Source organism: Urocitellus parryii, chromosome 2 (genome assembly GCF_045843805.1).
Source record: "Urocitellus parryii isolate mUroPar1 chromosome 2, mUroPar1.hap1, whole genome shotgun sequence".
Lineage (NCBI taxonomy): Eukaryota > Metazoa > Chordata > Mammalia > Rodentia > Sciuridae > Urocitellus > Urocitellus parryii.
The window spans coordinates 21,732,005-21,749,485 of NC_135532.1; the positions used below are offsets into that span (position 1 = coordinate 21,732,005).

Below are 17,481 nucleotides of genomic sequence, written 5' to 3' on the forward strand. Positions count from 1 at the left end.
AGGTCGCTTTCTGCTTCCAAGCTGGTGCCTCATGCTACATCCTCAAAAGGAGAAGAGCCCAACTGTTTCCTCAAATAGCAGAAGAAATACAAAAACAGAAGGGGCACAACTCTCTGATGCCTTTTTTTTAATAAAAGCATTTGATCCCGTTCACTAGCTCAGAACTCTTGTGACTTAATAACTTTCCAAAATGTCCCACTTCTTATATCACAACCTGAGGGTTTAGATTCCAACATAAAAATTTTGAAAGGAAATATATATATATATATATATATATATATATATACACATTTATATATATATATATATGTATATATATATTCCAACTATAGCAATGGTGTAATAATTATAATTATAATAAAATAATTAGAAAATATAACATGAAAGAATTTATTAATAGCCTGCAAATACATAGTATATTGATTTTAAACAAACATAATAGTCACAGGTAGTTTGAGGTGTGAGAAACATCGTTTTAACAAACGATGCTTAAACAAATTATAAATAAATACAATTTGAACTTTGACCAATATCTCATGCCAGAAACAAAAATTAATTTACTTGAAATACCAAGTTCAACATAAAAGCAAATTTGAAAATTACATTAGTAAGTGTAATGGTATGCATTCAATACTTTAGGGGAGGCAGACATTCCTTATAAATCCCAAAGAAATTCACTTAGTAAAAAGGAAAAAATGATTCATTGGATTTTCTTGTATTTATGTCACACATTCATCAAGAAACAGAATATAAAAAGTCAAAGTTTTGTTTTCCAAGAAGTAATATTTCCAATATGCCTATTTGGGAAAGGACTTAGGTCATAATTATATATAAAAATTTTAAAACTCAATAAAACAAATCTTGGACCCAATCAAATTTCTAAGCAATCCACAGTTCAAACACAAAGACATAGATATAGCTGATAAGCTCATATGCAGTGGTGTTGAATGTCATTGGTCATTAGGGAAATGGGAATGAAATAAGTTCTCATTTTCCATTCACTAAAACAGCTAAAATTTAAAAAGGCTGACAGTGGCAAAAGTGAGTGAGCATGTTGAACAAATGAATTCTTATAATGATAGCAATGATATATGTTTTTATATTAGACTTTGAAAATATTTGTCAGCTTTTTATAATATTAAATATAAATCTACCCCATGATCTGGAAGCTGTAGTATTAATAAAATGATAAATCAATACAATATTTGATGGGAATATTGTAACAATTTAATTAAATCAGAAACTGGGAACTAACCCATGTGCTCATCAATAAAAGATTTAACAAACAAAATGTGATATTACATGAAATGAAACACTACTCTACAGGGAAAAAATGAACTATATATCAATATGTTAAAATAACTGAGAAAAATAAGACAGAAAAACACAGGGGCTACGTGTAAATTAAACTGGTTTAATCTTTGGGAGATTTTTCTTTTCTATTTGTAGTAGAAAGATACACTATTATCTAGATCAATTTTATGTTCAAGAACCAAAATTGTTGTTGCCTTACTGCTTGGTCTCCTGCAGTATTTTTCTTATCTTAATCTATTTTTCCTTGTGACTCTAAGATGATCTACCCCTGTAAATCATTACCACATACACTTCATTCAGTATACATTCAGTAGAGTGGGGAGACTGACCTGTGAATTACATAAGAACAAGTAAATGTTTGCCCCAGAAGTCCAATAGCAGATGTCTCCTTAAAACTAATTGACCTAAAATAACATAAACCTCTCCCTCATTAGTCCAACCAATACTAGGAATCATGTAAATGGATTAAATGATTCAACCTAGGGTAAAAATAAGTGGAAAAATTGTTTCCCCCCAACTCCTTAAGAAGTAAAGTATTTACATGGCTACCATCTTAAACCCAAATAGAGCTAAATGTGGTTGGAAGCACCAATATTTTGCTTAAAAAAAAACACTTTAGCTTAAAACACATTTTCTGTCAGATTAAAGTGAGTCCATATAGCCAACTTGAGCAAGCTAGTTTTTATTTTAGATAATGTAAACCTAAATGTACATAGCAGGTAAAGAAAGTAGGAAGCACCCATAACATTACTTTTGAAGGTTCTATTTCTAATCAGGTGTTCTGTGCTTCATATAAACTGAGCCTTATTTCATATAAAATATCAAAGTTGCATAGTTTAGAAGTGCGTCTTGAGTAGATGGTAGAGAAAATTACAAAAATTTTTCGTTTTAGTGAGGAGATAAATCTTCTTATTATAATAGAAATTAACAAAATTTTGTAGAAAAACATTTTAGTAATTCTGACTAATATAATAATATGTCACACAAAAGTAAGAGGTCATGTTTTCTGCTGTACTGAGAATGCTGGGCTACTTTTCAAAATCTGAATTGTTTGTATATTGTTGACATATAAGAAACGAGATGTCACTTTTGAAGTGACTAACTCTTTAAAAGCCATCTGCAGTCACACTGGGTGGTTTTATGGCAGGTGGTATTTAAAAAGTCACTCAGCTCATTAGTGGTTCCAATTAGCTGATATGTATAGTGCAGCCCCCTGACAGGTTGTATCAACTGCCATGTAAAATCTGGGCAGGATTCTCAGGAAAGGTCTGGTGAATTGGAACATGTGGACCTGCCAGTGCAGAAAGGTACATCTTCTAATATCATTGAAATCATCTAGAATTGCCATTAGCATATATATTGTGACCAGATGGGCATACAGATCAAAATAGGGCATCCTTCTAAGGCAATATTTAGATTTAATAATTTTAATTTAGGATAAACATTTTTTGTATGTATTTATACCTTTTAAATGAAAATCACTTTAGTTCAAGGAAACATCCTAGGCCTGTCTAAACGGGTTCTGAGGCATATTTATCTTATTTTCAGAACACAATGTTGTGACAAATGTATAGTCACCTGTGTCTCAAAGTGAAACTACAACAGTTGAGGAATGTTCAGAACCAGTAACAAATCATAACCAAAAATAAAAATTTAGTGTTCATAAACTAATTATTATGGTAAAAGATGAGAATAATGGGTTTTCATGGGATGACACCAAATATTCATTACTAAAATCTTTCCAAAAGTTCTTACATTCATTACTTAGTTTCAAATAATATTTCAGTTTAATTATATTGCATAAGAGGCTACATATGTGTGTATGTGTGTGTGTATGTGTGAATGTGTGTGTGTGTAAGTAACACACACAGAGCATCAAGAAAACTATAGAACATTTTTTACCTAATGTATTGCTCCTAATAAGAATTATGAAATTTTTGCACATGTAAATTTAACTAAGCCTTCTCAAAGCCTTCTTTCATTACAAATCTCTTAAATGCATTAAATTTCAGCAGAAATAATACAAAAGTTCCAACCACAGGTTTTAATATGGTAGGTAGAGAAATTTCTTAGTAATTACCTAAAAGTAGCAAATCAAAATTAATGGATTACTGTCAGATGTATTTATAAATGATAAATTAAATTTTTATTAACAGGTAAAATGGTAGAAATTCCTAGTTTTATGTAAAAGAATTTAATATTTTTCTGCTTAACATAGTTCATATTTAAATATTTTATATTTAATATTCACTATTATCAATTATGAATAAAATGTGTCATGTTGTTTTATTTTACTGAAAGAACATGAGACTCATTTACTTATTTAATTTTTCTATATATTTATGAGAAGATGTGCTTATTAGTAGTAATTTTAAAGAGATTTTTGGAAGGAAAAGAAAGCTCTAACAGTAATGTTTCCAGAATCTAATAACTAAGGAAAAGCAAATTATAAACCATAACAAGATATTGCCTCATTTGACTAGGATGACCATCATTTTTTTTTAAAGGAAATAAAAAGTGTTGTTAAGGATGTAGGGAAATTGTGTCCCTTGTGCATTGTTGGTGGGAATGCAAAATAGTAAAGTCTCTCTTAAAAAACAAACAAAAAAAAAAAAAGAAAAAGAAAAACAACCCAAACAAACAAACAACAACCAAAAAACAGGCTTACACCACTACCTTTATTGCTGCTGCCTCTGATTCAGCTGCTGCCAGCGTGAGGTTGCCTGGAGGAGAAACTTCTGCCCCAGATGCAACTGAAGCTAACACTGCTGCTGACCCCAGAGATCGCCTGGTGATGCTGCCCCCACAGCTGCTGTGGCTACTGTTGACCGGCTGCCTCCTGCTTACAACCACTGCCACTGCTGCTGCTACCACTGCCTAAAGGACTGCTGTGGGGGAGACTCCAGGTTTGGTTGCATGTGGCTGCATCCATTTTGGGACAACAGCCAGCACCTGGGGCCTGGGTGCCAGCAGGTTTACCACAACAAAAGCCTCTGTCTGGGGACTCCAGCTGGGACCAGCAGGTCCAGTGTGGAGGTGCCTAAGGATTTGGAGGAGCCTGGGGTCTGCCTGCTGAGAGTGCTGGTGGCCCTTGTCTTGCTTCTTCATCTCAGAGTTGCTCCTTTGCATGAGTGTACCCCTGGTGGTCTCTCTGCAAGTAGGAAAAGCATTGAGATCTTGGGACTGCAGCATGGCTGATCCTGAGGTATCTGAAGACCAGATTGGTGGGATAGAGACTGGCTTTGCGAACCTGATCTGGGCTTGGTGATCCAAGAGAGGTAAAGTCAAAACTGAGAAACTGATGAACACTGACAAAGACAGTTTGACTTTCCACCAAGATTTTTTTTTTTTAATTTTATTTTTTGATTCACTAATCTCTCTACCATATTTGGAACAGGATGTTTTTTATACATCAATATGTGGAGGACAATGACATATGAATGATGTTTTGCATTATTGTTGTATTCTTATGTCTTTAATTTTTTTCTCTTTGTTTCTATTCTTCCTCTCTTTTGCCTTTTTTCTTCCCAACTTCTCTCCAATCAAAAGCCAGTCTCTGTCAGCTCCTCTTCCACTCTTCCTGTGAATTTTCACTTCTAGCTTCTCTCTTCCTTCCTCAAATATTGCATACTACAGTATCTCTGTTCTCTCATCCAACATTTGAAATTTGTAAATTATTTTAACAAATATTCTGTTTGCATTATAAATATAGGTAGTTATTTAACTCATCATTTTGGTTTAATGTGAGAAAGCAGTAGATGCCTTAGTGGGAGCTATTAGTTATGAGGCTATATATTGTGTACACTGGGTGCTGTTGATATTGTCTCACCAGTAAAGGTGAAGTGCTGGAAATCTTCAGGAACACTATAGACTAAAGGGTAGAATTATCCTGCCTTAGATCCATATTTTTAGATGGGAAAACATAATAATAACATGAAAAAGCAAGGGGATAAAGATCCCCAAACAAACCAAGATGCTTTAACAACAGAAGCCACTGATAACACAGTAGAAGAGATATCCAAGAAGGAGTTCAGATTGTATATAGTTAAAACTGATATGTGAAGTGTAGTATAAGGAGTGAAATCAAAGAATAAATACAGGAACTGCGAGGAAGTGAAAGACTACTTCAGTAAAGCATTAGAAATCATGGGGGGGAAAAGACAGAAATCCTTAAAATGAAAGAATCAGTAAACCCAATTATAAATTCAATAGAAAGCATCACCAACAGACTAAACCACTTGGAAGACAGAACCTCAGACAATAAAAGTAGAGTTGAACATGCAGAGAACATGGTAAGACACCATGAACAAATATCCAAAAATTATGGGATAACATGGAAAGACCAAATTTAAGAGTTGTCAGAATAGATGAAGGAGCACAGATACAAACCAAATAAATGCACAACCTTTTCAATGAAATACTAACAGAAAATTTCCCAACTGTAAAGAATGGAATGGAAAATCAAATACAATAGGATTACAGGACCCCAAATGTACAAAATTATAGCAGACCCACACCAAGATACATCATAATGAGAATGAATAACACAGAGAATAAAGATAAAATCTTAAAGTCTGTGAGAGAAAAAATATCAAATTACGCACAGGGGGAAACCAATTCAGATCTCAACTGATTTCTCAGCCCTGACCCTCAAAGCTGGAGGTCCTAAAATAATATACGTCAACTCTGAAAGAAAATGGATGCCAACCAAGAATTGTATATCCAGCAAAATTAAGTTTCAGATTTGAAGATGAAATTAAAACATTTCATGATAAACAAAAATTAAAAGAATTCACAACTAGGAAGCATACACTACAGAGCATTCTCAACAAAATATTTCATGAGGATGAAGTGAAAAAAAAAAGTGAAAAATAGCAAAAGGAGTATCTACAATAAGAGGACATTCAACCAAATAAGAAACAAAGACAAATTAGAAGTAAATCAAAATGACAGGGAATTCAAATCATATCTCATTAATAATCTTATATGTTAACAGCCTAGATTCATCAATCAAAGACACAGTCTGGCAGATTGGATTAAAAAGCAAGAGCCAACAATATGCTGTCCTCAGGACACTCACCTCATGGGCAAAGACATCCACAGGCTGAAAGTAAAAGGATAGGAAAAAAACTTATCATACTTTCATAGGGAAGTATATATAAGCAGGACATAGCAATTATAATTATTTATGCCCCAAACAATGGAGCATCTAAGTACATCAAACAAACCCTTTTCAATTTCAAGAGTCAAATAGACCACAATACAATAGTACTGGGTCACCTTAACACACTTCTCTCACTAGTGGACAGATCTTCCAAACAAAAACTATATAAGGAAACTATAGAACTAAATAATACAATGAATAATTTAGACTTAACAGACATATATAGAATATTTCATCCATCATAAGCAGATATATTTTCTTCTCTGCAGCACACGGCTCCTTCTCTAAAATAGACCATATCTTATGCCACAAAGCGACTCTTAGTAAATACAAATAATAATAATAATAATAATAATAATAATAATAATAATAATATCCTGCATTCTTTCAGACCACAATGGAATTAAAATAGAAATTAAGAATAAAATTAAAAAATAGAAGATACTATAATAATTTTGACTAAATACTACACAAATTAATGATGAATGGATAGTAGAAGAAATCAAGGATGAAATAAAAAAATTCCTAGAGGTAAATGAGAACACTGATATAACATCCTCTGGGACACTATGAAGTCACTACTAAGAGGAAAGTTTATTGCATCGAATGCAGTCACTAAAAGAATAAGAATTTATAGGAAATATTGAAGACATCGAGAAATTTCTAGAGACATCTGACCTACCCAAATAAAAAAAAGGAGGGCATACATGATTTAAACATCAATTTCAAGTAATGAAATAGAAATCACCATCAAAAGCTTACCAACTAAGAAAAGCTCAGGACCAAATAGATTCTCAGCTGAGTTCTACAATATTTTTGAAGAAGAATTAACACCAATATTCCTCAAAGTATCCCATGAAAAAGAAAAGGAGGGAACCCTTACAAATTCATTCAATGAGGCTAATATCACTCTGATACCCAAACCATAGAAAGACACATCAAGGAAAGAAAACTTCAGAACAATATCCCTGAAGAAAATAGATTCAAAAATTCTCAATAAAATCCTGACAAATCAAGCACAAAAACAAATTAAAAACATAGTGCACCACGATCAAGTGGTTTTCATCCAAGTGATTCAGGGTTGGTCCAACCTATGGAAATAAATAAGCATAATTCATCATATTAATAGACTTAAAACAAGAATCATATGATTATCTTAATAGACACAGAAAAAAAATTTGACAAAATACAGCACGCCTTCATGTTCAAAACACTAGAAAAACTAGGCATAGTAGGAACATACCTCAACATTACACTAGCTATATATGCTAAACCCAAGGCCAGAATCATTGTAAATCAGGAAAAAATTGAAAGTATTCCTGCTAAAATCTGGAGCAAGACAAGGATGTCCTTTTAGACCATTTCTCCGGAACCTCATCTTTAAAACTCTATCTAGAGCAATTAGACAGAAGAAAGAAGTTAAAGATATATGATAGGTAAAGAAGAACTCAAACCCCATCACTATTTGCTGAAGACAGGATTCTATATCTAGAGGTCCCCAAAAATTTTATAACTAAACTTCTAGAACTAATAAATGAATTCAGCAAAGTAGCAGGATATAAAATCAACACCCAAAAATCAAATGCGTTCCTATTTATCAGCAATGAATCCATTGAAAAAGAAATTAGGAAAATTACCCCATTCACAATAGCCTCAAATAAAATGAAATATTTGGGAATCAATCTAGCAAAAGAGGTGAAAGACCTCTACAATGAAAAAACAGAACACTAAAAATAGAAATTGAAGAAAATCTCAGAAGATAGAAAAATTCCCATGATCCTGGAGAGGCAGAATTAATATTGTCAAAATGGCATGGCCGTACTACCAACAGCACTATACAGATTTAATGCAATTCCTATTAAAATCTCAATGACATTCTTCATACAAATAGAAAAATCAATCAAGAAATTTATTTGGAAAAATGAAAGACTCAAGAGTAGCTGAAGCCATCCTTAGCAAGAAAAATGAAGTAGGAGGCATCACAATACCAGAACTTAAAATATACTACAGAGCTATAGTAATACAAAGAACATGGTATTGGCATCAAAAGATTGCCAATGATACAGAATAGAGGACCCAGACAGAAACCCACATAAATATGGTTATCTCATATTAGACATGGGTGCCAAAAACATTCACTGGAGAAAAGATAGCTTATTCAACAAATGGTGCTGGCAAAACTGAAAATCCATATGGAGCAAAATGAAATTAAACCTTCATCTCTCACCCTGCACAAAAATCAGCTCAGAGTGGATCAAAGACTTAGGCACTAGAACAGAGATCCTAGGTCTAATAGAAGAAAAAAATGGGTCCAAATCTTCACCACATTGGCCTAGGATCTAACTTCCTTAATAAGACTCCCAATGTGCAAGAAGTAAAATCAAGAATAAATGAATGGGATGGATTCAAATTAAAAAGCTTCTTCTCAGCAAAGGAAATGATTAATAATTTGAAGAGAGAGCCCACAGATTGGGAGAAAATCTTTACCACATGCACCTTCAATGAAGCATTAATCTCTAAGATCTATAAAGAACTCAAAAATGTAACACCAAGAAGACCAAATAACCCAATCAGTAAATGGGCTAAGGAACTGAACAGACACTTCACAGAAGAAGAAATACAATTGACCATCAAATATATGAAAAAGTATTCAACATTTCTAGCAATTAGGGAAATGAAAATCAAAACTAAGATTTCATCTCACTCCTGTCAGAATGGCAATCATCAAGAATACAGGCAAAAATAAATGTTGGCAAGGATGTGGGGGAAAAGGTACACTCATACATTGCTGGTGGGACTGAAAATTGGTGCAACCACTATGGAAAGCAGTATGGAGATTCCTCAGAAAACTAGGAATGGAACCACCATATGACCCAGCTATCCCACTCCTTGTCATATACCCAAAGGACTTAAAATCAGCATTGTATAGTGACACAGCCACATCAATATTTATAGCAGCTAAATTCACAATAGCTAGACTATGGAACTAACCTAGGTGTTCCTCAATAGATGAATGGATAAAGAAAATGTGGTATATATACTCAATGGAATATTACTCAACTTTAAAGAAGAGTGAAATTATTGCATTTGCCATTAAATGGTTTAAGTTAGAAAACATCACACCAAGTGACATAAGCCAATCCCACAAAACCAAAGACAAATGTTTTCTCTAATATGTGGATGCTAATTCACACTAGGGGGCACTAGGGAAGAATAGTGTTACCTTAGATCAGGTAGAGGGAAGTGATGGAGGGGAGTGGAGGGGATGTGGCAATAGAAAAGATAGTAGAATGAAACAGACATTATTACTGTATGTATATATGTGAATACATGACCAATATGATACTGCAACATGTATACTCAGAAAAAGAAAATTATATCCCATCTATGTATGATATATCAAAGTGCTTAAATGCATTCTACTTTCATATATAACTAATTAAAACAAATTTAAATATTTAAAACAAACAAAGAAATAAAACAGTATGGTAACTCCTAACAGCACAATGCTTCTTAATATAAGCTGCAACATTTTGAAAACTGGGACTCAAAAAAATATTTGTACATATATGTTCATAGGAATAGTATTTACAATAGACAAAAGCATCCCAAGTGTCTGCCCATCGATGAAAGAATAAACAAAATGTAATACATATATCCAATGGAATTCTAGCGTATATTGCATATCGAAATGGATGAGTCTTGAGGACTTTAAGTGAAATGCACCATTCACAAAAGACACATTCTGAATAACTCCACTTACATGAATTATGAAGAGTAGTGAAAGTCATAAAGACAGGGAGTAAAATGGTAATAATCAGAGGCCAGAAAAAAGGGGGGTGCTACTATTGTTTAATGGATATAATAGTTCAGTTTTCCAAATGAGTTTTGTGGCTGGGTGGTGGTAATTGTGGGACAACAAATTGAAGGTGATTAATGCCACACTTGAATTTGGTTAAGGTGGTTGTCTCATCCTCAATGCAGTTGTGCCAGGCCAGTGGGGTAGGCTGAGGGAAGGCCAAAGAAAGTGCCTGGGGTCGTGGTAAAAAAAAAAAAAATGTGTTTTGTTGAAGAAAGTTTGCCAGATGTCAGACACTGCTTCAAGAGTTTCGAAGAAATAGGACCCAGATAGGCTGACCTCTGTCCTTCAAGGTGCTTTGCCAGGTGTACTTGCTAGAAATTATCTTTCCACAGATAACACTAATTGCCCTGGTTCTCTGTGTGCATAAAAGGAAGCCAATGTCTCTCAAGATAATATGTATCTGGACTTTCAACCCAGACTTGATCTTATTGTTCCCTTAACTTGGCTGTTCCCAAAAAATGAACAGAAAGAGGGCACACAGAGACATGGTGTTTTACTGTTCTTCGTTTTAGGGGTGATTAAATGGCAAAATTTAAAAGTTTGCTATAATTCACTAGTGAAGCCATTTAGTGATAAACATTGAAATTACTTTTTTAAAAAGAAAATAAGGGTGCTGGGCACAGTGGAACATGCCTGTAATCCCAGCAGCTTGGGAGGCTGAGGCAGGAATATTGCAAGTTCAAAGCCAGCCTCAGCAAAATCGAGGTGATAAGCAACTCGGGGAGACCCTGCCTCTAAATAAAATATAAAATAGGGCTGGGATGTGGCTAAGTGGCCCGAGTGTCCTGAGTTCAATCTCCATACCAAAAAAAAAAAAAAAAAAAAGAAAGAAAGAGAGAAAGAAAGACATTAATTTTAATATTGCTTACCATATTAAAAATCTCAAAGTGTGATTGTCTCAAATTTGTAATAAAATTTGGAATTTTTATATATGAATTTGCCCATTAGTAAAAAAGAGCTAAGTCACATCAACTTAATACATAATAGCTTATAATAAATTTAAATGCCATCCTTGATTTTCTAAATTTCAGTGCCATAAGCCACTTTTCCATGGCCACGTTCATATATAAATGTCACCACTCTTGGAATCTCAGTAAGAAATTTATTTGGAGATAAGGTATTTACAGAAATAATCCAGTAAAAATGAAGTCATTAGCAAGAGCCTAATCTAATGATATGCATCCTTAGGAAAATGGGAAATTTAGACACAAACAGAGAAGAAAAACTAGGTGAAGAAAGATAATACAGCTATCTACTAGCTTTCCCTTGGAGATCTAAGAGGAAACCAAACCTGTAAACATTTTAATTTTGAGTCTCTGATTATAGAACTATGAGACAATAAAATCTGTTGCATAAGCCATCTAGGTTTTAATATTTTGTTATATCAGCTCTAGCAAATTAACACACCATTTGATACGAAGTGTCAATAGAGCCAGATCATTATTTCATGTGTAACTAAATCCTAAGTGATTATGATGTAAAATATATTGCTTATGTTAAAGACATAAATCCATCACATAATTGTAAACTGAATTAGATTGATGGAAACATTTAAATGTGTTTGCATTAGGGAATGTGCAAGTGTTACACACATATGTATTAATTCTCTCTTCCCCTACATTGAGAAAACAAAAAACAACAAAAAAAAAAAAAGTCATTTAAAAGTCAAGTCGTATTCTATTACATATAAGAAGGAAAAAAAACCCTGCTTGCTAAAAGCATGGACATGGTCGTACTTTGCTATCATGAATCACTAAGATATAAAACATTAGTAAAAACTGTAAAACTTTAGGAGAGATTTTTAATTTTACTTTATCTTATAACTAGCACCTCTGGAAATATTGGCTGTCCAATGTGATATTTGAACTAAGAAAGTGAAAAAAAAAATGATTTTATTATGGCCCGTATGTTGAAAACTGGAATGAAAGGTAAATGGAGAAACATTCTTAAATAACATAGTAAGTATATAATATTCTCAACAACAGCACCTTTATATATGTTGCGAGAATTTGGGGGTATTTTCCTTTAACATAGCAAAAAAAATTTAAGCCACAGTGTGAGGAAAGAGACTTTAAAATTAATTATTCAGAAATAATAATCATAAATTTTCATTTGAACTTTGCACTTTTTCCTTTATTGCATCTGAAATTTCAGCCATCTGATTTGGTTTCTTCTGGTACTAACTGCTGGAGTGGAAATGCTCCCTTAAATGAATTCTTCAGGCTATTAGTTTGGATGTGCCCCATTTATTTGTGTTCTGCTCTTTTTCTTGTACATAGATTAGAAAACACATAAATATATTCTATCACTTTCCATCATTCTCCTACCATTCAATCTGTGATTTTGTAAGGAGGGAATTTCATTATAAGATCAAAGATGCTTATATCTAAAACATATTTAGAAGCATAAAGTATGTATCTAAATGTTCAAAATGCTTCCACTTAATATAATTCAAGGCATTTGAATGCCTAACACACGAAACGATAGAATTCATGCTATGCTGAAAGACAATTATTATCACAGCAGTGTGTTTAAAGTAACTGCATAAAAAATCAGTTAAAGATTTTCTCACTGGCATTTTATCTTGAAACCTGACAGACATTCTGTAAGCCTATTCATCTTTACTACATATGGGAATATTTGATAAAAAAAACAAAATGTCCTAGTGCATGCACATATGTATCTGTGCATGATTATGATATTAGATTTAGATATAAAGCAACATCATCCTAATTAGTTCTTGTCTAAAAAGGAAAGATCTGGAGTTTTATCATATTTGCAATCTATAGCTATTGCTGGCCATGGTTCCAGAATACTGACAGAAGGCAGTAGACACCTAAACCAGGGACAAGCCATTTTATTACTCAGGGAAATAGTAGTTGCAAAGTATTAGCATTTTCATGTGGCAGTTCTCTGAGCCCCAGTTCCTGCAGGTGATGAGAAGAGAGCCAGGTGACACTTACACATGTAAGAAATTTCATTAAAGGAAAAGAAACGTGAGCATAACAAATTCAAATTTCATACTGACCAGTTGGCATGCCTTTCCTTTGCTCACACAAAAAAGCAATCTCTGTTCCTTCCAAGGCTCTTTGCTCTGCAGACACATCTTAAAAGAAAATCAAGAACAAAGTTGTCAGTGACTGTGATTGCAACATGTACAGAAATATAGGACCTGTGAAGAATTTTCTCCCAACTGTATTTTAATTTGGCCTGGAACAGAAACACTTGAATGTACATGAAGGTCACAAGCTTCTAACAGGTGGCTTGCTTATTGCCTACTTTAACATAAAGAGACTCTCAAGACTATTTTAACTTCTGTAACTTACAGTGAAGAAGATAATGTCTAAGAAATGCTATGTCATTGTGACTTTCAGAAGTATTTTAGAAACTACATACCAAGAAGGATACTATTAGGATGCCTGTAAATTGAGTTGTTCCTTGGCAATCTTTCTTTACCTTGAATATTATACCATCATCCCTATCATCCTATTTTTAAATATCCATTCTATCACATTTTAGACAGTTTAAGAAATTTAGGATCAAAATCAGCTGCTGTAAAATATTATTAAGCAGCCTAGCCAGCTCAGTTTAGCTTATGATGAGAAAGTAAAAACAAAATAAGAAAAAACTCAGAAAATAACAAGTCATTAGGCAAAGCTGACAACAGTTAATAACCTCTTAGGAAGTATTTCGGAGTATGTTTTTGAGATATCTTAAAAATGTTACTCTCTGGGCCAGGTGCTGTGGCACATGCTTATAATCCCAGAGGTTCAGGAGGCTGAGATAGGAGGATTGTGAGTTCAAAGTCAGCTTCACCAATGGCAAGGCACTAAGCAACTCAGTGAGACCCTGTCTCTAAATGAAATACAAAATAGGGCAGGGGATGTGGCTTACTGGTTGAGTGTCCCTGAGTTCAATCCCTGGTAAGCACCCCCCCCAAAAAAAAGTATTACTTTTTGGAAACTCATACATAATTTGGTGGCTAACCAAGAATTTATAGTTTGCCCATCTATATCACTTTTAAACATAGTCCAGAGTTTTGAATCTTACAAATACATCAGATACCTATGTTAACTCCAAAACATTCTTACGTAAAAGACCACATTAAGATCATAGCATTCATTTGTATGGCCCACGAGAAGGTAAGGAAGATGAGGAAGGAGTTTGTGTGTGAGGCTATCTCATAGGGACCATAAGAAATTATGAGAATCAATAAACTCAGGCACATGCATATGCTAAACAGGATAAGAAAATGCCAATATGAAATGTGTGATTTGAAAATCAGTTACATGTAATTAGTAATGCACCTTAGACCTGTCATGTGCATCAAAGAACAAAAAATTGAACACATGTTAATAGATACTTTTTAAAATAAGAGTTAATTATCATTACCCTCTCATTCATTCATGTTATGCACATGGAGATGGAGGACTATGTGACTATTAGGTCCCATGTCTATAAGATAAAGCTAACATTACTATATGGAATGTTGAGTATTATGGAACAAAATTTAATTCATGTAATTCATCCTACAGTGAAAATAGTGATAGCAAGTACCCTATGTAATTATTCTAATTTTATTATTGCATTAAGAACATCACTCCTACTCACAAAGAATTGAATGCATTATTTAATGTCTACACAATAAAATAATGTGTAAGACATGAAGAAATAATGAATTAGTACAATGAGATTTAATTTGGAGGTATTTCCACAAAGTTTCATTGATTGTATCAAAAAAATACTTTTAAAAAATTAACCAAAAAATATACTGCTCTCTGATTGAACATTTTTTAAATATCATTAATCATCTTGTTAAGGTTTCTGTTCTTAGTTTGATAGCAAATATACAGTGATTTGCAAAACACACACACATGCACACACACACACAATCTATTCTTATTGGTGTGTCTCAACTTAGGAAGAAGTACTTGTACTACATATATCTTATATTCCATATGGCTTTTGTTCTTACTTAATTTTTGTTTTCATATATTTAAATGGACAATAAGTTATTCAATAAAAATATGCACGAACTTTCAAAAATTGATTGGCTTATGTTTCACCTTATGGTGAATTTGAATTTTAAGCCATCCAGAAGTTTAGACTAACCTATAAATCCAAAGGTCAGTGAATGGAATTTTAATTATATATTTTAGAAATATTATATCAATTATTTTTGATAGTAAAGCCTAGCTATCAAATTGTTTTAGTTGTATAGTAGACCTGGGGTTATTTTAACCTCTGACAAAGAGAAAATATTAAGCACATAAAAATACTTATGACATTGAGCAAATGTAAATTAAAGAGTAAAACCAACTCACAGGATAACACATATATCAGATTTAAACACACAGAAGGAAATAATGCTGTGCATTATACATCAATGCATACATCCCAGAAATGAGGAAAAAGTTCGGTTCCCATGTGGACCTTGTCAGAGCTCCAGGTGACATGAATATCTGAGTATGTGTGCTTCTCCAGGTTCTTTGTGGGACAGAAGTTAAGAGTCCTGCAGCTTCCATCATTTGGCTGAAGTTCATTGCCTGCAGGTTAGCTCTGTTTTCACAGATGAGATCCTTCACCTTGTTTGGATACAGTCAACTGAGGTCTCTGCACCTGCTGGGTCAGATTACAGGAAGATATTTCTGTTTTACCCTGACTTTGACTTTATCTAAACCTGAGCCTTGGGTGTTCTGTCTTTTGATCTCTACATCTCTAGGCAATGCTAATAATTAATTTGCCTGACTTACCATTGCTCTTTTAATAAAGATCATGCTTTAAAATATTTAAAATTGTCTAGAAATGCTGAAGTCAGTGGTGAATATCTGGACATCTCTAATTAACACTCAAAGAAATTACTTTAAGAATACTTTGAAAGACCTGAAAATACTTTTTTATTTATGGACAAAAGATGAGCTTCACACGCTGAGCAACTATAAAACAAGATCAAATAATATTTTGATTAGTCTATTTTATTAACATCTAAACATTTTATTAACGTCAAAAACATTCTGATTTTACAACCCATATTATTTCAGATAGGCAAGGAAAGTGAAGGATTGTCTACACTCTCCTACCTTTCAGCCCTTGGAGGTTTCCTGGGGTTGCTGTTTATGACCTGTTTAACAGCTCAGTTGACAATGATCTTACCACTTTACATTAGAGGTCACCTTCTGAAGCTCTCGATTTAAGATCGCAGTTGTAATTATTATAAAGTTTTTATGGCATTACATTTACAACTGCGCCTTTAATCTTCAGAGCCACAGGTAAAATATCTAAACTCTGTCATGGAAGACTTTTAGATATCTGAAAACAGTTATATTTGCCTCCAGAAAGATCACGGATTCCTTTAGAAAGTTTCTGTGAAGAGGCTTCTTTATTTTCACTACCCTCACTGATACTGTTGGAAATTATTTAATTTTAATAATGTTTTTGTTAAACTATGGCTCTCAGAACTGTGTACAACTCTTCAATTGAAGTCAGAGAACCTCCCCTCCCAAAAAAGAAAAGATTAGTGAGAATTCAGTGAATAAATATTTATCATTATCATTAATCTGTTTTACTATCTCTATATAAGAGCAAAATGTTTGTACTGCTTGTTTGTTGTCTCCATTTTTCTGTTCAAAACACAGAAAACTATCTCAATGGCTATTAGGGTTTTTTAAAATGTTTATATTTTGGCAGCCCTATTCAAATATTAATCCTATTAAATATTCTTGTTACGAACTATTTTCAAGTCTATTACTTTCACCCAGAAAATTTAAAGCTTTTATTACATGTTTTACTAAATTTTAAATATTTGAAAAAATATTTAAAATTTATTATATATATTTTTATTAGTTATATAAAGTATAACTTATTATATATATATTATTAGTTATATACGATATAACTAATACATTAAATATATCAACTTGATATATTTATGCTGGTAGCTAAATTAAAAAGTGTTTTTCCCAACCTCAATTTTTTGAAAATGATTAACTGGATAGAATCACTAAAGTGTCTCTGTTTCATGGTATTCCCAGAGTCTAACAATATTTAGTAATTTTTAAATACTATTTATTGAATGTTATATTTTCTGTGAGGGCATTTCTGTCCATTCAACACTATCTTTTCCATAAGAGTGTTTAGCTTC

General features: G+C 33.0%; 1 pseudogene; it reads left to right on the forward strand.

Annotated features, from left to right (window-relative positions):
- The first annotated feature begins 4,504 nt into the window (after positions 1 to 4,504).
- Positions 4,505 to 17,481, forward strand: part of LOC113182474 (STARD3 N-terminal-like protein pseudogene) — a 142,124-nt pseudogene continuing 129,147 nt past the window's right edge.